This window comes from Glycine max, chromosome 2 (assembly GCF_000004515.6).
Source record: "Glycine max cultivar Williams 82 chromosome 2, Glycine_max_v4.0, whole genome shotgun sequence".
NCBI classification, from domain to species: domain Eukaryota; kingdom Viridiplantae; phylum Streptophyta; class Magnoliopsida; order Fabales; family Fabaceae; genus Glycine; species Glycine max.
In genome coordinates this window covers 26,509,313-26,516,077 of record NC_016089.4, presented here as the reverse complement: position 1 = coordinate 26,516,077, position 6,765 = coordinate 26,509,313, and the positions used below count along the sequence as shown (strand labels likewise).

Genomic DNA, 6,765 nt, shown 5'->3' with positions numbered 1-6,765 from the left:
ATTTTAGTAGACTCTGGCAGCTGTACTTTATATGCAACAGTACCAATTATTTCAATCACCGGAAATGGACCAAAATAACACAGGCCTAGCTTCTGATGCTTCCTCAAAGCCACTGAATGTTGCCTATAGGATTGTAGCTTCACTAAAACCAAATCACCAACCTGAAATTGCAAATCTCTCCTTTTCTTATCAGCTTGCATCTTCATATATTGTTGAGCCTTAAGTAAATTACCTTTAAGCTTGCTCAAAAGTTGATCACAGAGTTGTAATAAATCCTTGAGTGGATCAGGATCTTTAGGATCAACCTCGTAGTGCATCACCGTTGGTGGAGGTCTACCAAAAACTACTTGAAATGGTGTCATACCCAAGCTTTGGTGGAAGGAAGTACTATACCAAAATTGAGCCCAAGGTAGCATAGTAACCCATCTCTTAGGATGTTCAAATATAAAACACCTTAGATACATCTCAATGGTCTTATTAAGATTCTCAATCTGGCCATCAGACTGAGGATGATATGAAGAACTCATGGCCAATGTGGTGCCTTGAACTTTGAATAATTGTTGCCAAAAAGTGCTGATAAAAATTCTCTCACTATCAGAAACAATGGTTTTTGGCAAACCATGAATTTTGACAATGTTGGTAACGAAAACTTCAGCCACAACCTTGCTGTTAAACTCAAACTTCAAAGGGATAAAGTACCCAAATTTGGACAATCTATCAACTACTGTAAAAATGGTTGTAAATCCTTGCGTAGGAGGCAATTGAACAATAAAGTCCATTGCTATGTCTTCCCATATTTGTTGAGGAATAGGCAGAGGCTGTAACAACCCCGCTGGAAACACATGATCAACTTTAGCTTGTTGACATATGGCACATTCCCTCACAAATGTACTAATATCACTTCTCATACCATTCCAATAAAATTGAGCACCAATTCTAGTTGTTGTTCTATTAACTACAACATGTCCACCAATCATAGAACTGTGAAATTCCTCCATGATTTGATTAAGCAACCCAACATCATGAGGTAACACAATTTTTCCTTTAAAGAACAATAAGCCATTATGAATACTATATTCAGAAGATGGATTCTGACCTTGCAAACAGCTTTGATAAATTTTTTATATTTGAGAATCAGTTTGAGTCAAATCCATCACTCTATTAATCCACGAATGTATAGGAGTAGATATAGCCATCATGAAACTCCTAGATAAAGTATCAAAAGGTATATTTTCCTTCCCTATAATAACCTGTGAGTCCTAAAAATGCCCTTAACTGTTTGAGATTATGAGGCTCAGGCCACTTTTGAATAGCTTCCAATTTAGTTCCATCCATAGCTACTCCTGAACCAGACAGTGTATGTCCCAAGTAATCCATCTGTTGAACTCCAAAACAACATTTAGAAAGCCTTGCAAACAATTGATGTTGTTTCAAGATACTTAAAACCACTACCAAATGGTATAAATGATCTTTGCAATTAGCACTATACACCAGAATATCATCAAAGAAAACCAGTACAAACTTTCTTAATATTCCCGCAAAAATGTCATTCATAAGGCTCTGAAAAGTAGCAGGAGCATTGGTTAAGCCAAATGGCATAACCAACCACTCATAGTGACCATGGTGAGTTCTAAAGGCTATCTTATGTCTGTCATCCAAATTTAAAAAAAATTGGTGATAACCAGACCTTAGATCCAATTTAGAAAAGAAGGAAGCTCCAAAAAGCTCATCAATCAACTCATCCACAGTAGGAATAGGGAAGCTGTCCTTGATAGTAATTGCATTAAGAGCCCTATAATCAGTACACACACCCCATGAACCATCTTTCTTTTTAACCAATATAATGGGAGAAGAAAAGGGACTCTTACTAGGCTGTATGATGCCTTCATCTAACAATCCTGATACTAATCTCTCAATTTCTTCCTTTTGACTATGAGGGTATCTGTAAGGCTTAACCTTAACAGGTTGTGAACCACTCAATAAAGGAATAGAATGATCATGGGATCTCTATGGAGGTAAGCTGCTAGGAGTATCAAAAACCACACTGTAAGTGTGCAATAATAAGGCTAATTCATAATTGGTAAGTCAAGCATAGACTTAGGAGCAACATCTGGCTCCATCAACTGCTGACTATAAACTTCAGCAATGGAATTAGTGGCCACCATTCTTCTTATACAATGTAATTGAGCTTGCTCAGGTACCAGTTCACAATCTCCTTGTAAAGTAGTAAATTTACCCTTCCAAAAAAAATTCAATTGTAGAGCATCATAATCAGCAATGTGAGAGCCAATATTCTTCAACCAACTAGCTCCTAAAATGAGATCAGCACCAGAAATAGGAAGCAAAAATACTAGTAACTGAAAGGTATTGCCTTGAGCCTATACCTTCAATTGCTTAACCAATCCTTCAGTAGACATATAATTACCATTACCAACCATTACTCTAAATTGAGTAGCTGGTTCCACAGGTAATTTCAAAAACTTGGCCACCCTTGGCTGCAAAAAATTATCAGAACTACCACCATCAATCAACACAGTCACTGGTAACTTTTCGATATACGCTATAAACCTGATAGTACCAACTCCCCTACCACCTTTCAAAGCATTGAAAGACAAATGATGATCTTCAGATTCTGTTATTTCATCTTCTTGAGTACCTTGGGGTACAATTGTACTCATAAGATCCTCATTATCATCTTCCATTTGCAACAATAGAAATTGCCTATTAGGATATTTATGATTAAAAGAAAATTTCTCATCACAAAAATAACACAATCCTTTTTCCTTTCTCAATCGCATTTCAACAGGAGTAATCCTTTTTACATTCGAGGACCTAATTGGAGGGCCTGGTGGAGTAGGTAAAAGCGGAGGTAAATTGGATTTCATTTGTGTTTTTGGTTGAGCATTGATAGAGACTAGGGTAGAAGAAATTTGGGAATATTTGTGATTATAGGAATTTCAAAATGGCTTAGAAATAGGACCATATGGAGAACTTCAAGTAGAACTTCCAGGAGGTTGTGAAGCATTATGCAATAACATATTCATTGCTAACTGAATTTGATCCATGGAATTCTGGATCTGAAGCATCTTATCATTTTGCTCTTGATAATGCATATCCATCATTTGACCGATACGAAGAATATCATCCGAATGTGTACGAATTTCTCTTTGCAAATCCTTCAAACCCGTGTTCTCAACCATGGAAGCACAATGAAAGCACCAATGAAAAAATTGAATTATGCAGCAAACAATTGAATTATGCAGCATCAATTGTTTACAATGAACAGAGAACAAAATCAAGATAAGCTACAATAACAGCGATGCAACGAAGTAGAGGAAGCATGAAGATTGTGGCATACTCCTCGGTCGTATACTGGCAACAAGATCACCTGAGAGAAAGGGGTAAGATGAGAGAAGGATTAACAAAGGGAAGAGAATAGCTCTCAGCAGAGAAGAAGTAGAGAACAGGGGAAAGGAATCACCTCTGAATCATCCTACAACGTGTAATCCTCCAGCCTTATATTCTCCCTCCTCAACCTTGTGCTACGCCTGCCTCCCTCACTGTGCGGTTCATGAGCCACATGTCCCTCCCTTCTAATAGAATTTCCTGCCAAATCTCCTTCCTTTTTTATGCACGTTACAGATTGAAGCACGAGATCACAAAAAATGAGAGTCATGGTTAGTTTCAATTTAATTTGATGTATCAACATCATCTAAGTTAGAGGGCTAATTTTCATAATTTTGAAATAGTGTGATTGGTTTAACTTGAATTTGGTTACTATAGTTCAATGTCTTAACAATTATGCCTTAGATTCATGGCAATATAGTATATTCTAATCAATTTCATTAATCATATGGTCTTTCAATGACATAGTATTATTTTTTGTGCATTCTAACTTCTAGTATGTAGTAAAGTTACTAGCTTCTGTGTTTGGGTATTCACAAATCACAAGACCAAGAACAGTTGGTCCAATTCTAAGTTGGAGATTGATCCTCAAGTTTAAGTCCACGCATTTAATTATGTAATTACATTTATTTTTATAATTTAGTTTGTTGGTCATGTATCTATTATTTTGAATTGAGCATGGATGCCATCAAATTGGTTTGAATACTTTTCAAAATACCAAGGTTAACACAACTAGAGTAGTAATTTAATTTGAACAGAGAGAGAGGACACATCTCTAGGCATTTATCAAGTTTTGTTGATGAAGGGAATTTGTTAATCTCTTGTTTCCCCATTTTTATTAACAAATCACCTTCACTATCACTCTGATATTATCTCATAAGTAGTAAAGTTAATTGGCTAAATTTTGTATATATTACTGGTAAAGAAGTTGTTACTCTTTGGATTTACCTATGTTTGACTGTAGTACCTCTTATCTATTTAGATTATAAATGATCCATCCAATAAGATAAGCCATATATTCGTCCTTTAGACAACCTGTTAGTTTACCTCATCTAGTGGCTCTATCATTCATCATTGTCACTAGTTTGTGGAGTGCCCTGGGTGCTTGTCGACGGTGACTAACTGGGTTGATTTGGTGAGTAACACGCACTGGGACTGCAAATAATCAAACAAAAAAATAAGAACAACAAACCACGCTTAGTAATATGCCTTCCATACTATTTCAGCTGTTAAAAGAACGATCAATACATAAATAATATGCATACCTAGATTGGGGGGAAGTTGGGCTATAGTCTAGCCTGACACCAGAATTATATGGACTACAAGGAAAAAATGAATAAATCACATATGAATAACCTCAGTTTAACACAAGAAAAAACAAGAAAATAAAAATTCTCCAATTCTGCTACTGTTAAAGTCTTGGCAGGAGCAGAAATGAAGTTAACTTATAAAAATAGGGAGAACCAGACTGTACAAATACGTAATCCAATAAAGCATCCATCTAAATAGAGAAACAAATGCAACATCAATAAATAAAAAATTCAAAATACGTTAAACCATGTGGAGAACATCCCAAAACAGAACACTAAGATATCTCCCAAAACAGAATAGTCTTAAACATAATTCCTTCTGCTCACCCCACTAGAGAACCACAAAATATGGGGACAAATTCTAGGAATCCTTATTATTACAAAAACATAAGTTGTACGGTCGAAGGTAAAAGTAGGAACCCAACTTTGACTAAACAAGTTGTTCCAAAAGCAATTTAGTAGCCAACAACTTGTCGGGCACCATTTTCTCCTTGAACGTACATTTGGAACTTCCCCAAGGGAAAAAATAACACACACTTAATGTCTCTTACTGTTTCATTGCTTTCAAAATTCTTATAGCTGGTGAATCATGGCATTAATGCATGGAAGAGAGGTTCACCAAAGAGCACTATATGAAATGCATGGAAGAGAGGTTCAAGGAATTAGTGGCAAGCAAAGGTCTACATGCTGTCCAAACTAAGGCCAAGGATATGGATTGGTAGAGCACCTTCCACTTGTGTCACCTCCCTGAATCAAACATCTCAGAGATCCCTAATCTCATTGATGAGTACATGTTACAATAAAACAAAACATTTATAATAACATTACACAATATTGCATATGGATGACATGAAGTATTTTACAAATACAAGTTAGCACAAAGTCCCAAAAAATAGACAGAATTTGCCCCTATATTTTGACTTGACAAAATGGATACAAGAACAAGTCCTTAAGATTGAACATCATTTCTTACAAGCAGCTATGTATATCTCTTTTACAAGATTCTAAGATGAGGTAATGGTGCAGGAAGGTGATGAAGGATTTTGGTTTGAGGTTAGAGAAACTAGTAGAGCAGCTGCTGGACTTGTTGTGTTAGAATCTTGGCCTATGGAAAGGGTACCTCTAGAAGGCTTTTTATGGATCAAGAGGACCAACTTTTGGCACCAAGGTTGCCAACTACCCTCCATGCCCCAACCTAGTGCTGGTGAAGAAGGGTCTTCGTCCCCACACTAATGCTGGTGGAATTATCCTTCTCTTCCAGGATGACAAGGTCAATGGACTGTAGCTTCTCAAAGATGGCTAGTGGGTTTATGTGCCTCATATGCGCCACTCCACCACTATTAACACTAATATTGGTGATCAGCTTGAGGTAAATTTATTTCATTAGAATACACTGATAATGTAAAAGTTTTTTATGCTCTCGTTCAATCATAAATTGTCATCTATTCAAAAATTGTTGACTCTTGTAATAATGCCTAGTAGACATTTTTACAAAGAATTTAGATGCAACAAAATTACTAATATCAAACACTACTTGGTGAAAAAACAGGTTATCACCAATGGTAAGTACAAGAGTGTGGAGCACCATGTGATAGCACAAACAGATGGGACCAAATGTCTATTGCCTCATTCTCTATGTGTGATAGCACAAACAGATTGAAGTTTTGAAATATTTCTTCATGTAAACCTCAAAATCCATCCTTGGAAAAATTGGCAGCAGACACGATAGTTCCTACAAACATGGGAGTACAAAGAAAATGTACCTCTATGATGATACGCAAATGACGCACCGAGTAACGCAATGAGGGAGGCAGCAGAGTGACTGATCAAGTGAGGGAGGAGAATGATTGAGTGAGGGAGGAGAGTGATCGAGTGAGGGACGAGAATGATCGAGTGGAGCGTGAGGGAGCTAGGCAGCAAGACATAGTGGTAAACAAAGCTTGAAGCTAGGGTGCACGGGAGGGGAAAAAAAGTTGACAAAACGATGACGGTTTTATACGTAAAACCGTCTTTGTTTTCAATACACCTAATTACGAGATTTCCACCGAGA

The 6,765-nt window shown here is 36.8% G+C and overlaps 1 pseudogene; it reads left to right on the top strand.

Annotated features, from left to right (window-relative positions):
• Window positions 1–3,319: 3,319 nt before the first annotated feature.
• On the top strand, window positions 3,320–6,383 carry LOC106797489 (1-aminocyclopropane-1-carboxylate oxidase-like; annotated as a pseudogene).
• The last annotated feature ends 382 nt before the right edge of the window (window positions 6,384–6,765 follow it).